Here is a 24,144-nt window from a genome sequence, read left to right on the forward strand (position 1 = left end):
TGGGTCATCTGTGCTTGCTTTTTGTAATAGCAGGTCTCTATCTTTGAAGTGTAACAGCTTAGCAAGTACAGGTTGTGGAGGATGTCCCGGGGTCAGCGATTGAGCCGGTAATCGATGGGCCCTCTCCAGTGTGTAGAAGGGTGACAGGCCGTCCGGCGCAACCACTGTACGGAGCCATAGTTCTAGGTAGCTTAGCATGTCTCCACCTTCTACTTTCTCGGGCAATCCCACAACCCGAATGTTATTTCTTCTGTTGTGCCCCTCCGCATCCTCTGCTCTGCCCTCGAGGGTTTCCACCCTGCTGGCCATGTCTGTTAGTTGCAGTCTCATTTTCACTTGAGTTGGTGTTAGGTCTGCTATGGTGGTTTCCATTCTCTTGGATAATTTGTGATGTTCCACTCTCAGGAGTCCCAGCCCTAAAGAGACTGTACCTATATCTTGGTGTAGCGTTGCTTTTGTGTTAGCTATGGCCTCTAGGATTTTGGCCAGTTGCTACTATACTGGATCTTCCAATGGCAGTGTTAGCGGCTTCAATTGCTGGGGACCTGAAGGGGTGACCTCATGTTTTTGGGGTGTCCCTGTTAACTTAATTCTGTATTTTCCCATGACTGCCTCTGTCTACTCGTCAAGCATGTTTGCTGAGCATATCAGTTCAAGTGCAACCATTCGCCTGTGGTGGCTTCACATCTGGGCCCCAAGGGCCTTCACCTGGTTAGTCCGAGTCTGACCTGCCCCCCTCCGTGCTTGAGGTGCTCAGAGTATGCACCTATCCACTCTGTTTACCTCATGGGGGCGATAAGCCCAGACTCTGGTGTTATATGCACAGGGTAGGGCCTCATGCTAGTCTGCTTGCAGGCCTGAGAGTTCCTTGACTCTTCTTGGGAAGGCCCCCTGAATCGCCGCCAGTTACCGCTCAGGTTGGGTGCAGCCACTCTCTTCTCCTTTAAATCCCCATTCCCTTGGTGCATAGCCCCACAAGGCCATCCCTGCCAATTCGGATCTTGGCGCTGAAAGCGCTTTTGGGGGCATCTGCAGTGATCTACGGGGGTTATCCATAGTTCTACCCATGTCTTCATGGCCTTCTGACCGCTTACCACACCATTGCTAGACGCCTCGGTTTTCAGCACTCTGCGACTCCTGCTTCTCACTGCCGGCCAAATCTGTTACCCGGAGCCGCCTCGCACTCCGGCACCACCCACCATCCGGCTCACATCTGGATTATTTTTGTTACACTCTAGGCGTGGCTCGTGGTGCACTTTTCTTTGTCAGCGGAGGGGGGACGCTCCTACGCTAGCACTTAGCATGTTGTGCCGTGGCTCTACTCCGGGCTGCAACGCAGTTCCGTGGATGGCCGGGCCAACGTTTCCCCATGTAGAACTATCACGAACCCCGCCCTCATAGTGTGCGGTGTCATCTCAGGGCCTCTGGTCTCTTTCTTGGTTACTCAGATGTCTCCGTTCTCACGAGCTGCTCCGCCGTATCCACAGTGGTCTCCAATACCACTAACCGCCTGCGGTGTCCGGCCTGTACCCTCAAGACACCAAAACAAGCAGTATAGATAGCAGGCCGACGCGGAGCTTTAGGCTCACACGTCCGCTATATTTGGCTACCAAGTCATGCCCCGTAGGGAAGAAACCATTATCAGGTCAGGTTTATTGTGAATCCTTCTCCTTCAGAGTCCTAAGAAAAATTAGGAAAAATATTGATAGGGATAGTGCCCCATTCCATTACATCCATAATCCCAATTCAGTGCTGGAATGAAACAGATAATTTAGATGTGAAAACCACACTTTATCTGCGCAGTTTTGCCTCAAAAAGCTAATAGATTTTGTGCAGAGGAAATACAAACATTCCGACTTTTGCAGATTGGCATGGGATAAAAACATGCTGTAATACCATATTTCTCATTAAATCAACTAAGGGCATCATTATGAGATTGACAGTCTGACAGCTGAAGGACCGCATGGACCCCTGCCAGCAGCCCACGAGACTGGCGGTCCAAAGACCTCTGTATTGCGAGTTGACCAAGGGGCTGGCGGTATGGAGGCAGGGATCTTGCACCGGTGGTGAGTACTTTTCCCAAATATATTGATGCCTATGTGTGCATTTCGACTGCTGTCGGATGCACACAGATGCATAATATATGTGGAAAAATACCATATACCCGTTACTGGGGTTCAGCCCATATGTGGGCATTCCTGGCAATGGGTATATGGTACGAAAAGGACTTACCTATAGAGCTGGCCATCGCTCTCTCAGAAGGCCCCTCCAGTTCATCCTCCAACTTTAAAAACGGACTCTCTGCGGTCGCCCAATGGATGACAATGAACTGTCTTCAACTCAACGGCGGAAAGACAGAGGTGATATTCCTTGGCAAAGACACCAGCCTCTGGAATGAGCACTGGTGGCCGTCATCCTTAGGCACCATCCCTCCCCCCAAAACCCTAGTAAAAAATCTAGGTGTTTGGATGGACGCCTCACTTAACTTTCGGTCACATACCAAAAAAGTTGCCGGCACCTGTATTGGCTTGCTGAGAAGCCTCAGCCACATACTAGGCTTTTTCAACGCTAAAACCCGCCAACTCATTATACAAGCCACAATCCTCTCACGTCTGGACTACGCTAATGTGCTCCTTTTGGGTGCTAACAAATGCGAGATAGCACGGCTCCAACGCGTGCAGAACTCTGCGGCTAGAACTCTGGTCTGCCTCCCCCGCAGATGCTCAGCCAGATCGACCATCAAAAAACTACACTGGCTCCCCGTTGATTCCAGAATCAAGTTTAAGACCCTCATTCTGTCCTTCAAAATCTTCAAACTCAACACCCCTCCTCTGCTTCGACCCCTTCTCACCCCCTATGCGCCGTCACGGAACCTAAGATCCTCCAACCAAAACCTCCTACGCGTCCCACGCATAAAACTCAGCCGCATGGGTGGCCGCTCCTTTAAGTTCCTCGGAGCCAAGCTGTGGAACGACCTGCCACAACACATTCGCTCCATTGACAGCCTACCGGTATTCCGGAAAGCAGTTAAAACGTTCCTATTCCCTTGCCTGTAAAACCCCCCTCCTGCCTGGCTCCCTTTACTCAGACTAGGACCCTGGGTTCTTAGCGCCGGGACGCCTCATTGCTGGGGCAGCTGTCGCGCTCTACCAAAACCGAATAGAATAGAATCACTACAAACAGGGACATAATCCTCGACGTGAAGATCCTGCTGTCAAGGGGGAGCCTGGAGAAAGGGATCCGCGTCGGAATCTGCCTGGAATTGAAAGGGGTGAGTACGCACCCCAATTCCTTCATTACCACCACCTTGAAGCAGGCGGTTATACCGCTGCAGTCTGTTTGTGAAGCAGGCAATTCATAATACGAATGGTGGTGTGGCTCCCCTGTACCGCCCTATGGTGGCTGCCTTTGCCCAATCGTAAACCCAGCAGTCTGCTGGCAGTCTTGGCGGTCCATCAGCGATCTTCGCAAAGGAGATCTAACCAACTCGTTATACTGCCGTTGGACCACTCAGGCCTCCACGCTCAGGTCACCAACACCGATTCAGCGGTTCAATGGACCACCAAACTCATAATAAGGCCCTCAGTCTTTTTATGATTCTATAATTTGGTTCTAGCCCTGTGTGCTTTCTCCACCTCCATAGAGCACCAGAAGGTAAGCAGTACAGCCGCTAGGGTATGTCTGACCTCAGACAATCCTTCAATAGGGCTTTTTGAAGATTGTGTTGAGGACCCTGGGCGAAAACCTCTTTTCATCATTACCTGTTAGCTGCGAAGGGCCTAGCCAGGTGGGAAATTGCTCTTTTGCATAATACAAAAAGAAAAAAATCGTTGAGTTGTTTACTTACAGCAGTCATCAATTGACTTAGACCTGGCTTTTACTGGAATAAACAAGCCACTTACCAATAATTGAAGAGATTCATCAGAAAGGATACTACTTGTTTCATAACATAACTCAATTAATTAATTTTCATCAATTCCGAGCATGCAATTGTATGAATTTGGAACTTCGGTTTCAATTATGAATACATTCATCTAGATAGATGCTGGCTGAGTCCATCAAAGTGGAATTTATAATAAAATATAACTAATTCAAATAACACTTACTACACTGATGTAGCACACTCTACTATTTGTCCAGTTACTAGAGCCTGATAACTAGTGTTAATTATTAATCAACTCAATGGAACTCATTTAATTGTCAGAAAAATGAAAGGCTGATCGGAGCCACCAGGATTTAAACATGTGACCTTTCGGTTATACATAGATCACTGTAGTGGAAGCATTAGTTAACAAAGCTCTCTTAGTGGCATAAAATGTTTGTAACCAGATTCCCCAGGGGATTCTAGGTAAGCATGTGTATTGTGCTACAGTAATTTTGCCTGTGACTACAAAAATATTTACCTCAGTGTTGTCAGGTTCATGATGATGTGTCTCCTCTCCTGAATGAATCAATCAAATAAGACTTGTAAATCACAACTAATCACCTGTGACAGTATCAAAGCGCTGAGGATATTGCTGTAGAGCCTCAGTCAAACAGCCAGGTCTTGAGTTCTCTCCTGAATTCCAGCAGTGAGGGTGTGGTCCGGATATGAAGAGGGAGGTTGTTCCAGGACTTGACCACGAGATAGGAGAAGGAGCAACCTCCGGTGTGGCTTCAATGTATGCGAGGGGTGTGAGCGAGGTGAAGGGAGGCAGAGCAGAGGAGTCTGGGAGGTTGGTGGAACTTCAGGCAGTGGCTGATGATATGCTGGTCCTTGGTTGTGCAGGGTTTTGTATGTGTGGATCAGTGTATTGAAGTGGTATCTCTTCTGAATAGGGAACCAGTGGAGCTTCCTGAGGTGGAAGGTGATGTGGGTCTGCTTGGGAGGCCAAGAATGAGTCTGGCCACAAAATTCTGTATAGTCTGTAGTCTCTTTAGGAGGTGCAAGGTGATTCCTGTGTAGAGTGCGTTGCCGTAGTCCAACGGGCTGGTGACTGGGGCTTGGGTGGCAGTTCGTCTGGTGTTGAGCAGAAGTCATTTGAATTTCTTGCAGAGTGAAGAATTAAGTGGAGGAGACTGCGTTGATCTGGTTTCTTATGCTGAGTTTGCTGTCCAGAATAATGCTGAGGTTGAAAGCATGTTTGGATGGCGTGTGTGAGGATTCTAGTTCGGAAGACCACTAGGAGTCGTTCCACGGGGAGGTGTTGATGCCGAAGATCGGTATTTCCAGTTTTTCATTGTTTAGTTTCAGGCAGTTGTCTTTCATCCAATCGTGATGCCCGTCATGCATCTGTGGAAGTTGGCCCTCGTCGTGGAAGGCTCTTCTGATAGCGAGAGGATGAGCTGGGTGTCAGCGGCATAGGATATGATGTTTAGTCCAAGGGTTTTGACAATGTCAGCCGGGAGGGCCATGTACGTGTTGAACAGTGTGGGGCTCAGGGGTGAGCATTGAGGGATGCCACAGATGATGCTCTTGTGTTCGGAGGTGTAGAGAGGAAGGGGTATTTTCTAAGTTCTTCCTGAATAAACTCCTCATCCGTGCCAGACCAGGTACTAATTGCACTCCGGACAGCATCTACATCATCCAAGAGGAATTACCACCACAATGCCTAAGTATAAGACAATGGTCTGAACTGCCCTAAAGGGACACAGTTAGCTCTATAATCTCTGTACAGAACATGATGGCCCCTATTTGTAAAGGTATTTTGACATACTTAAAGTAGTTCTGCTGTAGCACTCTTACATTCTTACATACCTTTGTGATTTAACCCCAAAACATCTAAAATGGGACTGCAATTGGATTATTCAGGAAATATGTATACACAGTTAACACATTTAGAAAGCACAATGACATCTTTTACTAATAGGGGGTTGGACACAGAGCCGGACTGGGAAACGAAACAGGCCCTGGCAAACTACTCGATCGCCCCCTCTGGTGGAGAGAGAGGGTGCGGCCTAGCTCTCTGCTAAGGCTGGTTTCGGATGAATTTGTTACGGGGGCGATATTTCCAGCCCCCAGTAATGAAAACAGCTCCCCAGGGGCCCAAAACCGGCCCCCCACCATGGCGACACCACTGGGAAAAATCCAGTGCCCGCTATGGCCAATCCGGCCTCGGCGGGACATTTCAGGCCGATTCGCAAAGACATGTAAAAGCACGCAAAAGAGTACTCCTGTAGGGTTAATTTCTGTAATCCTAAATGCTTGAGTGAATTGGCCCCTTAAAATTCAAAACAAAAAAGACACAAGTGCCTACAGGTCACATACATAAACGATATACGGGCAGGGTAAAGATAAAACACATACTGTAATAAAAACATACTTCTATCTAAATATTTATTCTTTTTTCAAAGAGGCGAGGCATCTAAATGATCAGCATTTCTACTTCATTTCTGTTGCTGTATTGTGGGCATGTGTACCCCCTAATTTAGACTTCTACCTAAGATGTAAACATCAAATCAAGACTCAATAAACATAATGGCCAAAATGAAATAACCTGAGAAAAAGGTCCACTTGTAATGTGGCGACACCATAAAGAAGAAACTGCAGATTAGCTTAAACTTAGAGAAAGTGGAACAGTAAAAGGCAGCAAAACATGTCAGCTGTTGAATAGAACTCTACTGCGATTATTCATATGAAGAAATGCCATAAAAAAAGAATAAATAATGAGAAAGAAGCATACATGCTCATGAACATGGTTCTTTTAAATGCCATTGGAATATTAAAATATGAGAGACTCCTACAATTTACCACAGTGAACTAGCTTAGCCATGTGGGGTACCTGGCTTTGAAGGAAGAGGGCTAGTGCCGTCACACTGTACTCCTGCTTCAACTATTTGTGAAACTTTCTGTACAAACAGAAACACAATTTACATGTGTGTTCATCTGCATTTTGGGACATGTAGAAAGCGTAGCATTCACAAAGATGTGCATGCAAATATGCACAGATTTAATTTTTAGAGGTCTGCCAGCTACGCAGTGATTAGGCACCACAGCTTATGCATATTCACTAACCTACCCACAGCAGTTATACTAATATACAGATATATATCACTCTGCCCTGCACCAGAAGGAACACCTTTCTGCACCAAAACAATAATTTGAGGCACTCTCCTCTTTTGATGTGTGCTGCACAACGCAGCACATATAGAAAGAGGGGGAAAAAGAGAATAAATACAGATATTTCTATTCGTTACGCCTCACCTGGGGAGTCGTAGCATTTTGACGCACTTCCAGGTCAACCAGTAATGGTTAATCTGGGAAATCGCCAAAATCCATGGGTGGATGCGTGGAAGTGCCACAAACGTACCAGCGGTCGGAAATATCTATAACGTTTGAACCATAACTTCACAAAAACTACTGAACAGATTTACACCAAATTACAAAAAGCACGCTGTCGGTCTCAAGATCTGGCTTTCTGCCAAATTTGGTGTAATTCCATTCAGGCATTTTGGCTGTAGCGCTGTAAAAAATCCCTAAGGAAATTTTTATGGTGAAAATGTGTTTTGGGACCTCCCACATGGCGGATCACCTCGACACTCCAGGAAGGAGCTGAGGTGGATGAACCTTTTTTTGGACTAGAGTGCACATTGATGTCTCTATGTTTGTTGGTCTTGGCGCTAGTACGTATATCCATCCCCATTGGGTGTTTGGCAGCAGGTTGGGGAGTGCCTCTTGTGAACATGCAGCGTGCAAGCATATTTAATTTGTTAACGCGTGTGAGTAAAGCAAAATCATTGCAAAATCATTGTGCTTTTGCAAAATCATTGTTTCCCAGTTTTTGGGAGATTCGAGTTTGCTCATGTTGAAATTCGAATGAAAGTATCCCTGGCCACGCGACACCCGTCCAATTGGCACACGTTTCCCAAGCACAGAACACATTGGCACAATTACCATGTATACTGCAGACGGAAATGGCGTGTGCTCAGCACGTCTGTGCGTTGTACCGCACACACAAATTTACCCAATGGTGCTGAACAAATACGGGCCCCCCTCCCCTCCGCGGCCGGTCCTCGGGCGCGCACTCATTAAGTTCACTCCTTCTCTCGCTGTCATTCCTTTTCTGCTTATCCAGGGCCGGCGACCAGTGGAGCTGCGCGCGAGGACGTCTTTCTTTAAACGCTCCCAGAGTCTGTCCTTAGCGCCGGCGCGGGCCAATTACAACCGCCGGAGTCAATGAATCGGAAAAGCTCATTAATTGCTAATCCATTGTTCATGACTCCTAATTGCTCCGGGCTGAGGAGGAGACAGCTCCGAGCCTGGGAGCTCGCGCTCAGCCGATCCTGGGAGCGAGTTCTGCGCGCGCTCAGCCGGGCCCGGGACCGCGTTCTGCGCGCGCTCAGTTCTCTTGCCTGCAGCAGAGGCTTTGGAGAGAGCATTTAGAATACCTCCACAAGCACCCTGCCATCTAGAACAAAAGAATGTCATTCTAAGTTACACAGGTGCATTAAACCGAAGGCACTCAATGTACACAACACATCAAACAGACCCAGAAACATGCATGATGATGTGACGACATTTCCTGTTCACGTAACGAGGACGTCATCAGCCTTCTGCGTGTGCATAGAGGTGTAACTTACACAATATATGGACCCAGCACTAAAAGATGCTGACCAAGGAGGATCCGAATGAGCAGAGATTGGTCATTCTACTTTGGGAAAAAGGTAAGATATTGAATACAGCATACATCAGGTACGCATGTCGTTGCCCACAGAACATATTGCATCATTTGCTACAGGCACTAACCTCAGATGCACGATTTAATCCAAAGCATGTGGGCAGTGCCTGAGGTAGAGAGAATTATGGGCACACTCACTGGCTTTCCTTAAAATATTAGCATATGGGCAGGTACAACCCAAAGCGCCTCCAACTGTGAAGAAAAACAACTGCCAAACCCACGCAAGAAAGGAAAGGGGCCATCACCATGTCATCATCTGTGTATATCTAAATAGTGGAACCCACAGTACTCCAATGTAAGAAGGACAACCAACATTCAGGAATGTGGACATTACTATAGAAGAGTGCACTGTGAAATACCTCTTACAGACGACCCACAAGCACACTCCACGCAGGTGCCCTAACAGAACTAGAAGTTGGCCATCAAAAAGGTACAATAAGTTGTATGAGCTTGATGGAGTGTTTCCTTACCAAGCGCCTGCTGCACATGGCCCTTGGCAGCGGACAGTGAGTTTCGAGGGTGCACGGGTGGGTTGTAGGGCATGGCTGATGGCCACTATCGGTGCACAGGCCAATTGCACACAGCTAAAGGCTAACCAGAGCTCGTCCGAGGGATGAGCCCAAAGCCCAAGGATGCAGCGTTCAGCCTAAAGCTAGGCACAGGACTTTCTTTCTCTGGCCACATGTAAAAAGGAATCTGAGAAATCACTGAAATGGGAAGTTATTCTCTATTTAGGCCATTGAAAATCCCCACAATGGAAATTTGCCAGTTATGGTGAACAACATAACCTTAATTCCTCAAAGCGGTGCTCATAAATGAGGTGATATATCACATCACAAATACCATAATTTGCTTCAGAGATGCTCCTATCAGAGCTTGGGTATCTGTGTTTAAAGCACACAGTCAATTTAAAGGCCAGGTCTAAATCCCAGAGCACAGTAGGATTGGACTACGATCATGCCCATTCACTTATGGGGCTTAGGAAGTTCAATGCCTGACCCGGTGAAAGATATGCCCTGCCTTTAAAGTGCCGTCAAACGTTCAGAATCAAAGTAGGAGGGCCTGTCCGAAGGCCATTGTCTTCACCCACTTACAACATTATACCTCCATGTCAACGATGGATGATAAAGGCACTCATCAACTTCAATGACAAGGACCAGGAGTTTGGGATTGACAGTAGATCAAGAACTGCGTTTCACTTAACCTGCACAGCCACGGCTGATGCGGACCAGAAACAGCATCATACTGAACGTGAACTTGTTACTGAGAAATAAGCATATCCTCCAAGAGGTTGGTGACCCTTTACAACACAGTCGTGGGTCTATTCTTATATAAGTAACTAGCATCAATCAATCAATCAATCAGTGACACTTATAAAGCGCGCTACATACCCGTGGGGTCTCAAGGCGCTCCCGTCCCGACGATGTCTGGGTATGAATTGCTGCCGGCCAGTAGTATATTGTTTTGCAGGATTTCGTTTTGATAGCATTTCTTATCTGTGACAGGCCTGTGAAACGCTCCAATTCACAGTGCACTGCTGATGCACTTAAGAGGGCGCATTCAGTAGTGTGTGAACTCGAGTTTCCCTACTTTATTTTTCATTGCAATATTATACAGCGCGAACTCGACAACATGGCATGAGCACAATTTACATTACAGAAGAGCACATTCATTTGTGGTAGGCACGGGGAGACAAAGCGATTTGCCTGGAATCACAGGATGTTGAGCTGCTGCAGAGATTCGAACGTAGCTCCCCAGCTCTAAAGTTCGCAATTCTAAAACTTGTGGCGCGAGGTGTGTACAAAAGTGTATTTCGGTGCTGGCCATCAATGAGAGAGACCTGTGCATTTTTCAAATGGGTGGTGAAAAAATATGAGTATGTTGCTGGAGATGTGGGCCGCCGTGCCACCAATGTACTTACCGGGGGAGGGTTAACACCCCTTATTCCGCAACTTTCTTTCCGCATACCATCACTCCACATACTTTCATTACGAAAGTACCATGACTCCGCAGTGCCATTATAACGCATGGCATTACATTTTATATGCTTTTACCACGCATACATTTACAACGAAATTCGTTGTAAATGCATGAATGGTAAAAGCATGTTTTTTTTAATGTTTGGGTAAGGTAAGTATGGGTATAGGGGTATATGTTTTGGGTACTGAGGTATATGTTTTGGGGTGTTTGGGTATTTTAAGGGTTCAGATATAGTTTTGGGTTACGGGGTACAGGGGTAGTTTCAGGGTTTAGGGATAGGTATGGGTTTTGGGGTACAGGGGTATTTTTAGGGTTCAGGGCTAGGTTTGGGTTTTGGGGTATAGGGGTATTTTTAGGGTTCCGGGGTAGGTTTGGGTTTTGGGGTACAGGGGTATTTTAAGGGTTCAGGGCTAGTTTTGGGTTTTGGGGTACAGGGGTATTTTTAGGGTTCAGGGCTAGGTTTGGGTTTTGGGGTACAGGGGTATTTTAGGCTCCAGTGGAAGGTTTGGGTTTTGGTGTACAGGGGTATTTTTAGCGTTCAGGGGTAGGTTTGGGTTTTGGTGTACAGGGGTATTTTAAGGGTTCAGGGCTAGGTTTGAGTTTTGGGGTACAGGGGTATTTTAGGGTTCAGGGGTAGGTTTGGGTTTCGGGGTACAGTGGTATTTTTAGGGTTCAGGGCTAGGTTTGGGTTTTGGGGTACAGGGGTATTTTTAGGGTTCAGGGGTAGGTTTGGGTTTTGAGCTACAGGGGTATTTATAGGGTTCAGGGCTAGGTTTGGGTTTTAGGGTAGAGGGGTATTTTTAGGGTTTAGGGATAGGTTTGAGTTTTGGGGTACAGGGGTATATTTAAAGGGTTAAAATGGGTTAGTGTTTAAGGGTGTTGGGGTATTTAAAGGAGTAAGGGTGGGTTATGATTATGGGGTGCAGGGGTATTTAAAGGGAGCAGGGTGGGATTAGCACATGATATGAGACATGGCATTAAGGGCGGAACGTACCACACGCCCCCAGCCTTTGTCACGCCACCAGCACACGCCCACAGCACAACGCAGACACGCCCACAAGGGACTACTTTGCTGGCAAGGTTCTTTTACCTTTTAAATGTATATGGTGGGCGTCTGCATAGCCTATGTCCTTCTGCTGCAACTGTTCTTTCCAACGCTGTATTAGGTGTTCTGATTGGTGTTGTGGTTCCTGAGATTACCCACCTCAAAGGTTTGGGCTCTCTCTTTAATATATTAGTACTAGCAGCCCGTCCCGACCTTGTCCGGGAGCATTCAGGCTTCCCCTACCCCCGCCTGCCCCGACATTGCCCAGCAGCCCGTGCCCCCGCCCGCCCCCCGCCTGCCCCGACCCCGGGCTGCCCCGGTGTAAGGTGTGTTCACCTGTCTTCGTGGTGGGGTCTACTACCAAGTAGATTCTGACAGTGAATGGGAAGACAGATGAGGTGGTGATTGTTATCCCCCCGAAACTCTGACTTTCACCTCTGTGCTCCGTAAAGACACACATGCATCTATTCATTATTAAAGCGTGTTGCAGTAACCCCAAATGGTAGCAGGAGCATCTGTGCATCCCAACATCTCGCCCCCCTCTTGGCCCGACATACTACAGCGTGTTGCAGTAACCCCAAATGGTAGCAGGAGTATCTGTGCATCTTGTGAACTTTCCTCAGCCGATCCCCGTCCCCCGCCTGGCCCGACACCCGCCTGCCCCGACATAGTCCCCGGAGGCTTACCTGATCCGCCGCTCCTCAGTTTACCGTTCCTCGCCTCTCTGCTCCTCACCGCCTGTCCGCCGCCTCTCCTCCCCCGCGCCATGTCCGCCTCTCCACTGCTCCCACCGCCGCTGGCCTCACGTCACCGCTCCTCCCCCGCGCCATGTCCGCTGCTCCTCGGACGCCTCTCCTCCCCGTGGTGACGTGAGCATGCACGTCGAGGCCGGCGCTACTTTGGGGGGGGACTACTTTAAAAAAAAATATATATATTGTAAATAACGTTTTATTTTGACATTTATATAGCCTATAACCATCTACACACCCTGACAAATTCAATGGTGTATCGGGTGTGTAGATTGGCACAGTGGTTCCCGAGTTTACCCGCCTCAAAGCCTGAAAGTTCTTACTTTATTATAGTAGTATAGATGGATAGGTTGCCTATAGAAATTGTCACAGTATCTGTTAATATACATTCCTTCAAGGCGGTGTATCTATATTAGATCTTGTCTAGAGACAATTTCTGTTTTCTCCTCAGCCTCAAGTAATAACAAGCATTTACAATGCAATAGGTCTCGCATTTGTGAGAGTTAGAGCTATTGGCATTTTAAATGACAATGTCTTTTTACCATGTGTTTTGTTTTTGGAGTGGATGTATGTGGTGTGGAATTATGTGGGTTGGATTAGAATTATTAGTCGTGGAACTGTGTGGCATGGAATGGTGTGGAATGAAATATGTGGCATGGTGCACAGTAGAATTATGTAGATAGCAATTATGTAGTATTGAGTGTACTGGAATTAAGTGGAGTGTGCGTCTTGAATGCACTTATGTGGATGGTTATTATGTGTCGTGTAGTGGCGTGTTGTGGAGAGGCATGTTGTGGAGTTTAATTATGTGGTGTGCTGTTGAATTTTGTGGCATGATGTGGAATTCTGTGGTGTGGATTGGTTGTATGTGTTGGGTAATTATGTTGTTGATTTGAATTATGCAGTTTATTGAATTATGTGGTGTGGGACTGCGTAGCATTGTGTGAAGTTATCCTGAGCAGCCTAACATAGTAGCACCCTCAGCTGCAGCACTCTGGTAACAGAGTGAGGGAACATTACCCAGAAGCTGCATAGATATGCAGCATGGTGAGAGTAATGGCTATTGGCAGTGCTGCAGGGGCAGCTTAAAGTAAGTGTAGTGCCATGGAACAACCTAAAATAACGTAGCAGCCCCTATGTGTAGCAAAGAATCTTAAATGAGTCTAGGACTGGCCACCTGGGGACCTAAAGAACCAGTCCAATGTTAAAAAAAAGGTGGCTGGAAAGGAAGGGGCAAGAGAAGGAGAGAACCAAAAGACAGGACCAAGACACGGATTAACAAAAGGGGCTGAAGATGAGTAAGCAGAGTGTTTAAAGGTGGCTGGAAATAGAAAGGTGAGACGCTAATGGACAGAGAGGGGCTAGAGGGACGGTCTGGACAGAAAGAGCAGAACAGGACTGGTACAAAGAGGAACATGAAGTGGCTCGGCAAGAGAGCTACAGGAAGTGGTTTGAGAAGAGAGTGATAGAGGGTGTGAAAGGAAATGGGTAGAAGTGACAGGAAAAGGTGTGCAGGGAATGGACATGAAGAGGCCAGGGAGAGATGAGCGGTCATCAGAAACAGGAAAGCTAGTTTGAGAGGAGCATAGGATCACTGAGAAGAAAGGAACAGGAGTTGGCAAGACTGCCCTGAGGTGGCCTGATAAAGCTAGTCTGGATCTGATTTAGGGGAATCCGTGGCGTAGGAGTTAGAGCCAACCAGATTATTTTTGAAGGATAGACAGTGTGGGAGCACAGGCAAATGGGCAGTGCCTAGGTTGAGCACTGAGGGACGGACAGAGACGGAGCAGAGTGGGACATGAGAAGATAGTGTGGTAGAACAAATCCAAATATGTGTTGCAAGAGACAGAAATCAGAAATGGAGAGGGCTGTGAAGTGGCTTAGTTTAGAAATGTGACATGACTGGGGATATGTGGCTGTGCCACGAATAGCAGACGGGCACCAGGGACAGGAAGGGCATGTAGTTTGTAATCCGAGAGGAACAGGAAAGCGACTGAGTAGAACGGAATATGATTTGAATGGACAGATGTCATATAGGTAAATATATAAAAGCGTCAGTTTGACACTGGGGGACACAAGGTTGAGGGACAAAATAACTGCAGGAGAGGGAGTGGTAGATAGGAGGGTGGGCAGCCTAGGGCCCGGTGAAACTGGGTGTAGGGACACCAGAGTCAGCTAGGCAGAATGGGTCCAGGACTAAGATGACCTGAGAGGTACAACAGTCAGCTAAGCAGAGTGGAAATGCTGGCGAAGCAAAATTAACTTTAAACAAGAAGAGTGGGCGGGGTGGCAGGAAGAGAGTGAACACGGGAGCAGAGCCGCCGGGTAGATTAAAGCTGTGCAGAGGGGAGCTGTGCACATGAGGAGGTTAAGCACTCGGCTCCTCAGGCCAACTGCAGAGTGGCAACCGCTGGCAAAGCATTAGTGTTCACTGCAGAGAAACAGGATGAAGATCTAGAGATGAGCACGGTGTAACAGTATGGACACATCAAGACTGTACTGCCCAGTTAATGCTGCTATTGTATACTTCCAAATAACTTTATGGTTGTACTTTATGTATGCAGCCTGCAGCGACGGAGTCACAACAGCAGCGCAGGCCCAGACCCCATTCTTAAGTTCTTACGGCACACAGCAATACAGACGTGGCCTGGGCAGATAACACTGGTGCCCGCTCTCAGACGGCACCAGCAGTGCCCTATGTTCGACCTAAAAAAGGCTGTCGAACAAATGAGGGGCAGAAGGTTGTGGCTTCTCTGTTCCTCCGTCCTAACAACATAAAACATGCATGCTAAAATCAAATCCCTCCGAGACATGGCAAGCGGGGGTGTCATAGGAGTGCTTCATGAGAGACCGAAAGCAGAGCCCCTTGTGTAACGGAACAGCCACTCAAGATGACGCTCCTGAGCCCCTCCCTGGGCACACAGGTTGCCCTGGTGACTTCATTCTCTTTAGCCTTGCTCTAATGTAAAAAGCGTAAAGCACATCTGCCATTCGGTGTACATTTCCCACAATGCTCTGCACCGCTGCAAGAAGGGCTATTGTGGTGTTTCCCAAGAATAAATTAAAGAGGAAACAAAGTGTAGATCAGGAGTCCAGTTTATTCGCCTCATCCATCAACAGCTTCAGGTCGTAACTGACCTGGAATTACACATACATTCCTATTCTAAGAACACAGGAAAATTCCTATTCTAAGCAAGAGGGATTAGAACATGGGAAGGAGGAAAGCAAGTAGTAAAACACAACATGACACATCTCCCATCTTTACCAAAACATGGTGAACAGAAAATAAGGAGGCAAAAAAAGATAAAAGAAACTGATAAGCAAACGGGAATTAATGACCATAACTTACACATAATCTTTCATGTACATTGGAGCACTGCGTAACCTTTGACTCCTCATGCGAAGACTGGATGGAGAGTTGTGACAAGAGCGAGAAGAATTGCTTATGCCAAACAGATTAGATGAGATATTAGAGTCAGACTGAGAAAGGTTCTTTGACTTAACCACTACAACTCGACTCTTGTTCCAAATTCTCCCATCCTGTGTCTTTACGGCATTACCAAAAACTTTAATGACCGGCCTAACATTGGTATACTTGGACCACGGCCGTCTCCCTACTGGTGCCTTTATTTTTATAAGGTCACCTACCTTTACATCATGAAATTTAACACGTTTGACTTTGTCAAAATATGCCTTCCTACAAGTTTGTTTCTCAATTTCTCTCTCTCTCCAAGCTCCCACATGATTATCCACAAACCCCTTCTTCATGTTCATCCAACCTGGACACCACATCGTGTTCGGAACTCTACCTTTAAATAGCTCAAAGGGAGATTTTCCAGTGGTCGAGTGAGGAGAGTAACGATAAGCGTCTATTCTTTCTTTTAATGCATCCTTCCAATTTAAGCCACTAGCTCTTGCGAGCTGAATGCACTCTTTCAATGTACGATTGACCCTCTCAATTGCACCATTTGTTTCAGGGTGATATAACGATGTTCTCTTGTGTATTATTCCACATTTTTTAAGATAATCTTCAAAGACACTAGAACAGAACTGAGGACCGTTATCTGACAGTAAACTATTAGGGAAACTCTCTCTCAAGAATATGTCCGATAAAAACTTTATGACAGAATTAGAAGTAATTTCACAGACTGCACGGACCTCAATCCACCGTGAATACAAATCAATTAAGACTATCAGATAGGGAGTGTCAGAAACACCCGTAAGAGGCCCTAAAATGTCAATTGCCAATTCATCCCAGGGATGATCAGGTAACTCCCTACACACCATGGGCATTTGCCTGACTTTCAGGATCTTATCACTTGCACAGCATTCCACACACTCCCTCACCATACGTTCTATTTCTAAGTCCATCCCTGGCCACCAAAACTGAGTACGAACCATCTCCTTGGTTTTTACTATCCCCAAATGACCAGAGTGCGCATGAGAGAGCAATTTTTTCCTTAAAGCGAAAGGAGGTATAAGTCTCAACCCACGAGTTAGCATGTCATCTGAAATTGAAAGTTCATGAGAAACCAGGGACCAAGGCTTGTCCAGACGCTTGTTATCTTTTAATAAGGACATTACTTTAACCAACTCCTCATCCTTCGACAATTCCTCTTTCCACTCTTCTTTACTTACAACGCCCTCTGTGACCTCACAAACATTTACATAATCATCCGCATCAATATAGTCATCTTCATCCCCCGTATCATCACTTTTAACCGATCTAGAAAAACAATCAGCAGCCTTGTTAGACACCCCGGGTAAATACTGGACTTCAAAGTCAAATTCCTGTAAAGATATGATCCATCTTCTTATCCGAGAAGAAATGGAATCTAGTCCTTTTTTACAAAATACTTCCTTCAAAGGCTTATGGTCAGATTTAACAATAAATTTAGTCCCCCAAACTAAATTCTTAAACTTTTTTAATGCCCAATATATCGCTAATGACTCCTTCTCGATTACGGAGTAGTTTAACTCTGGACCACGGAGGCACCTGGATGCACATGCAATTAAAGACTCATGGCCTTGTTTATTTTGTACCAACATCGCCCCTAATCCCTTTTCACTTGCATCAGTAAAAATGAACGTAGGTAAACCAGGAACAAATGCCTGCAAGGACGGAGCTTTCTTCAATTCCTCTTTTATTCCCTCAAATTCCTTCTTACACTCGTCTGACCAGACAAAAATGACACTTTTTCCAGTGAGCCTCCTCATATTCTTCGTCTTGTCCGCAAAATGTACAATAAACTTCCCATAAAATTCTACCATCCCTAAAAAGGACAATAACTCTTCTCTATTGATAGGTTCTGCCACCTTACTGATGGAAGTAACTAAATCCGATTTAGGAAAAACACCTTGACTCTTAATACAGTGCCCTAGGTAATTTACTTCTTCTAATCCAAATTTACACTTCTCTTTCTTAAGAGTCAAACCAGAATCAGCCAGTCTTTTCAAAACTTCACACACACGCTCATTGTGTTCCTGCAAGTTCGACCCATACACTAGAAGATCATCCTGGTAACACTTTACCCCAAGAAGACCTTTAAGTATGTGTGTCATAATCCGCTGGAAAACCGAAGCAGCTGATATCAATCCAAAGGGCATCCTTTTGAACTTAAAAGTCCCCATCGGTGTTACAAATGCAGTTAAGTCCTGACAAGAAGTGTCTAGTTCTACCTGGTGGTAGGCAGAAGCCAGATCCAGGGTAGTGAAGTATTTCGCACCCTCTAATGTGCCTACAATTTCATCTATGTTGGGTAACGGGAATCTGTCCACCACCACCTCCTTATTTAACGCTCTTAGGTCAATACACAAACGAATCTCGCCAGTAGGCTTCTTCGCAACCACAATGGGAGACAACCATTCCGTGGCTTCTACAGGCTCTATAATGTTATTTGAAACTAACTTTTCTAACTCTTCTTGTACCTTTACCTGTTCTGCTAGTGGGATCCTTCTAACCTTCGCTACTACAGGGATAGCATTTTTCTTAAGCCTGATACAATGCTTATAACCAGTCAAACATCCCAACTTGTCTTCAAAGACAGCTGGAAATTTTCCAGAAAACATGTCTGCAAGATTTTCCACCTCCTGAATTCTCACCTGAGGTGTGGCATTAGGATCAAGTGTGACTCCAAGATCACGTTGGTCACGCCAACTAATTAGAGCATCCCCAAAATTGGTAACATAAATTTTTCCAGGAATGATTTTACATCCTAATTCCATAGTGGCAGTAAAATAACCTAAAATCTTAATGGGTTTACTGCCATACCCTAGCGGTAAGATGTCGCTTTTGAACAGTTTTAAATTTTTTCCAAAGGTTTTGTGCAGAAGCTCCTCGTCAATCATAGTGATCTGGGAACAAGAATCAAATTTAAATTCAATCATGGCATCATCTACTTTAACTAAATGTGTGGGGTGTTCTAATACTCCATCACTAACTTGAAACGTAACAGTTTTCACCTGTGGTTGTGCCCATTTCTTGTACGTATTATCCCTTTTATTACCTTTTGTCCTACAACATTTTGAAAAATGACCTCTTCTCCCACATTCATTGCAAATAACTTTCAAGGCAGGACAATTTGGTGAATTAGCTAAATGTCCGGGATTAGCACACCTGAAACAAGAAAATTTGTTAGACATATTAAAATTCGGATTATATCTGTTCGTCATATTGTGATTCTTCCCACTGTCTTCTTTTCCCTCTTTCTGAACCTGACAAACTACTTCTTCTACTTTGGATTCGGTTTTCTTTTCAGGTTCTACTGTTTTCTCTTTTTCTCCTTTCAGTTCATCTACGCATTTGGTCATGTGTTCGACTTGTTATGCTATCACAAGTACTTCCTCCAGGGGTGGTTCATCCTTTAACCATAACTCTTTACGAATGCTGTCATGAGCACATTTTAAGACGAACTGATCTCTTATCCTTTCTTCTAATGTCTGTCCAAACTTACATGAAGACGCCAATTTTCTTAGAGCGGACACATAGTCTTCTACAGACTCATCTCTCTTCTGACCCCTCAAACCAAAATGGTATCTCTCCATTATTGTGCTCAATCTTGGAAGATAGTGACGATCTAATTGCTCTATTGCTATTTCATACTCGTTTAGGTTTCTCTGTTCCGCTGCTGTGAGCTCAGGCAAGTGTTCTAGTACGTCCTGTCCTTCACCACCTAGACAGTGTAACAGTAAAGAAAGCTTCCTTTCTGCACTCAGGTTTGTACCACACACTCTCGCATAATTCGCAAAAATCTTCTTCCATTTCTGCCATTTCACACTAGGTTCACCTGGACTTATCAAAAAAAATGATGGTTGTGTGACATTCTGCATATTTAGCTTCTTTCTTTTTATTTTATGTATAGTATATGGTCTTTCTTCTCTTTATCCTTTATAGTGCCCTTAATAAGCTTTTCTTTATCTTCTTCTATAAAGAAATGTCTAAATGTCACTAATAAAGATTTAGTTGTGTTAAAAAAAATGAGCTTCTCTTTGTCTATTTTTTTTTTAATTCCCAGTGGAGCAGGCTTTGTGAGATCATCCTCTTTTTTTTTTATATAAAGACACGTTCTATATTCCTTCAGAAACGTTCCTTTTCACTGTTCACGAAGACAATAAGGGTTCTTTTTTTTTTATATCGAACGTTCCTTCACTCTACGCTCTTTTAACTGTGAGCACATAGAGTTCAACAATCAGAATTCTTCTTTTCTCTAGACGCGCGTTATCCACTGCGCGCAGTGAGGCTTGAAACGCACGGTGACTTCCTTCACACGCTGCGTGCTGCGTCACTGAACCGCATGACGCCTTCCTTCAGTACGCGCTGAACTCTCTCGCGCATATAGGAACGAGCAGCGCGAGCGCCTTTAACGGCTCAATAAACAAACATCGCGCATTGTTTATGTTCCTTCTTTACGTCCCCTTATTAATTTTTTTTTTTAACCTCCCTCCGTACTCCTCACCAGATTAAGGAGTTTTCTTTCTTCGTTTTGTCGCTTCAGCCGCTGGGAAGACTTTGCTTCCTTCGAATGTAATACAGCCGCTGGGGAGGTACTTCAAGCAGAGGACAGCTGGGTGATGAGGCGATGTATTCACATTATAAATGCTTTAACCTTGAAGCTGCAATGGATATGAGCAACGGAAACATAACATGAATAGACGAAGCCGGCTACGTAGCTGTTTACACAAATTCAGTACCCAACATAGCACAAACAAGCAATTCGCCAAACGCATTTAGGATGCCCTGAAAAGTGGGTTGGGCAAAGTCGGTACTAGTATATTTATGTTCATAGTACCAAAAAAGTTTTTGTAGACTTTATATTTAGTGAGGAAAATATGTAAGAACGCAGGAGGGAGGGAAACAGGAAAAAGAAACAAGAGCCAGTAAGGTTTTCAGCTTGCACTTCTCTCTTGAAACAGCATAAGTATGTCGAGGTTATCACTACGTAGGTACTGTGAGCTTTTTGGACTAATAGAAAGAGGATGCGGATGACCTCACTGAGAGAGACTAATAAAAAAACAAGAACGTGTGCCTTTTTGCACAACACAAGATATGCAGCCCTCCATTTCACAAGGAAAAGAAACGATTTTGTTGCTTCCGTGTGAAATGGATCCAAAAATAAAGAAGAAGCGCAAGCGCGCGCCACTGCAAGCCATGTGTTTCTATTATCGCGCCCGTGTGTGGGCACGCTAATAGAAACCACGTGATGGCCTATTGGTGTCTATTATGCGCACCAAGCGCGTAATAGACGCCAATAGGCCGTGGGCGGAGCAACGCGCCCGCCTTTGGCCAATTGCGTGCAGTCTTTTATAAAAAGGCGCACGCAAAGGCCAATGAGGTAGCACAAAAGGAATCGCACATGCACGAGCGCGTGCGATTCCTAGGTCAGTGCTCACACCCCGTTTTTCGATTACAAACTGCCTCGCACTGCGAAGAACTGCTTTCGCAGTGCAACGCAGGTCGCGAGACCTAAAAAGCATTGATAAAAAATATGTACATATATACATACATAGAGAGACTTTGGACCATCCTTCTTTATTCATTCAGCCATTGGCTCATTTGAGCTACGACGACTGCTGTTTTGCGGATCACGTGATTATGCACCTAAAAATTACACTTCAGTGCCAGTGATGATGGGATAATACTTTGCCAATTACCTCTTTCTTTCCATTCTTTAGTCTTTTATTATTGATTTTAGTTGTTGTGTGGCTGAAGTTTGTGTTAAGGTTACACTAATTTAAATACCGTAGTGCCTTATCTTTACCTCAATAAGATTCATATTTCAAGCAAGATGCATTCAAAATAAAAAGGTTTCCTACAGCTGTTCAAAATGCACCTGCCAGCTAGAAAGCAGTTCTATTACTATTATGTGCGAAGCAACATTTATTTTAAATATAACATTTTTATTACAAACATATGGATGCCACATTTGAGTTGCATCATATATTCTATACCAAGGCCAGATCTATTGGACTTGCCTATGCTTATTGTCACTAGTTGCAAGCAGAGGTCAGGTCAGGCAGCCTCAGTCTCAGCTTTTAAGGGGTTCTAACCTTTATTTAGCAATCCTTCGACGTCATCTTCACGGGCCAGAGAGAGTCGCAGCAGGAGTGAATGGATATACCTACAGCTATATGTTGGCGCCCATGGTGAACTTTAAGAACCATGGGTGTGATTCACAAAGGTAAACATACACTTTGGTGTAAGTTTATTACTTTTCAGCATTCGCAAAGGTAAACTTGGACCAAAAGTCTAAGTTTACTACTCTTTGGCATTCACAAAGGTAAGTTACTACTAATAAAATTAGACTTTTGCTCTAAGTTTACCTTTGTGAATATAGAAAAGTAGTAAACTTACACAGAGGTATAAGTTTACCTTTGTGAATCGGTCCCCAGGATCTTGCGGGCAGTGCCTCATATAACCCTCCCTCCCCCATAGCTCCCTCTTGCGGATGCTGTCCTGTCCAGGTGGAGATAGGGAGGGGAAGGATGGAATAACCAAGGCGGCAACATGCAGAATATGGGTTTAGTTTTGCGAGGTTTTCGTACTTTGGCCTTTCCATATGGTGGAAAATATGAGTAGATATCTCATTCCAATGGTCAAAACATGTCATTTGGAGGAAATCCCACACAGTATTTGTCACACCCCAGGTACTGATAATTGCCAAGTGTGGAACTTGAGACCGAATTGCCTCAATACTTGTATTAAAGCTCCTATTTGTTCTGTGAAATATATCGTATGCAGATTCTTTTTGTAAGTGTCAAGCATACGCACAACATAGATTGTCTCATTTGTCATGATGCTCACAGGTATGGGACAAAGCAAAAAACATTGCAGGCTTAATAAAGCTGTGAAGTTTTTGTTAGAACTTTGCAAAAGTTGTAAACAAACACAACTTCACACACCCCTAGTTCATGGTATAATTGTGTTGTTTTAGCATGTGTAATTTAGGGGGCATACACCTTTTTGGGCCATGGGAAACTGCTATCTGTAGAAGCATGTACAGATGATGTTTCAGGCATCTTTGTATTTTGTGCAATTAGTCCTTCTTCACAGTTATCATTATATGAAAGTACTGTCAGAGCCCCTGAAGTTCTCTTGCCAGTGACCGCCGAGACCCTCATCTTGTCAAGTCACTTGGGTTGATGAGGAGAAGCTGCTGTCTGTGCCTGTCTTTCATTGGTTACTTCAAATGAAAGATTTGGGGTTTCTTGCCTTCCTCTTAGAACAACATGAATACCAATATCCACAAAGCGGTAGTCAATGTCACCCTATTACCCACAGCCCCTTGAAATGAGAAAATAAGACAAGCAGTTCATTTGTCACACCCGATAGGTGAGGGCTGCCCATCAATACACCTTTCCCTTCCAGGAATGAATCACCTGCTGTCGATTTCATGCATTTCTTAGTTAAGCTGTGTGCAAATGGGTTTTGCAAATGAGGCTACACAAGTGAATTGGTCAAATTAGCCATCCGAGGGTCATCACCATAAATCTACACATGTCCAGATATCACTCTTAGTCCAATCCATCACAGACAGTCCATCCCACCGGGTGTGTGTTGTGTATATCTGTGGATGTGAGAGACACTGACCTGTCTCCCAACGAGTATGAGATAACATTGTGTTTGGTCCTTGAAGTATTCCTAAAACAAAACTATATAATACTCACACCCAGAGTGTGAGTATACAAAACCCTATGGTAGTATGAGGGAACCGCACATTCTTTTACAACGCATGCTCTGATCAAGCAGTCACTACTCTGACTGCGACGTTACCATGCGTTACTACGCGAGTTGTTACAATGACTTGCTTTTCGGGGCACTGGACGTTAAAATAGTACAAATCACTATTACAACACCAATCTACACAACAGTAGGGAAGGTGTTGGACTTAAAAATCCAACACCAGTCCAACAACGTGCCCAATGAAGCAGGTCATTGTAACGACTTGTGGGTTAAAGTAACGCATGGTAATGTCGCAGTCTGGGTAGTGACAGCTTTGTAAAGGCTGGTCGTTGTTGAGACTGCGGGTTCAAGGATGTTTCCCAAGCGCCATATGTGCTGCTGACACCAGGTTCTTTTTTATGGATTTCATAGACATGGAATCCACATTTTCAGAGTTTCATGGTATTTTAACCCCTTCGATGCGGATGACAAAGCCAGCTCGTCATGGGCGTTACCTGCGCTGCGCGCATGACGAGCTGGCTTTGTCACGAAAGC

Source organism: Lissotriton vulgaris, chromosome 4_1 (assembly GCF_964263255.1).
Source record: "Lissotriton vulgaris chromosome 4_1, aLisVul1.2, whole genome shotgun sequence".
Taxonomy (NCBI): domain Eukaryota; kingdom Metazoa; phylum Chordata; class Amphibia; order Caudata; family Salamandridae; genus Lissotriton; species Lissotriton vulgaris.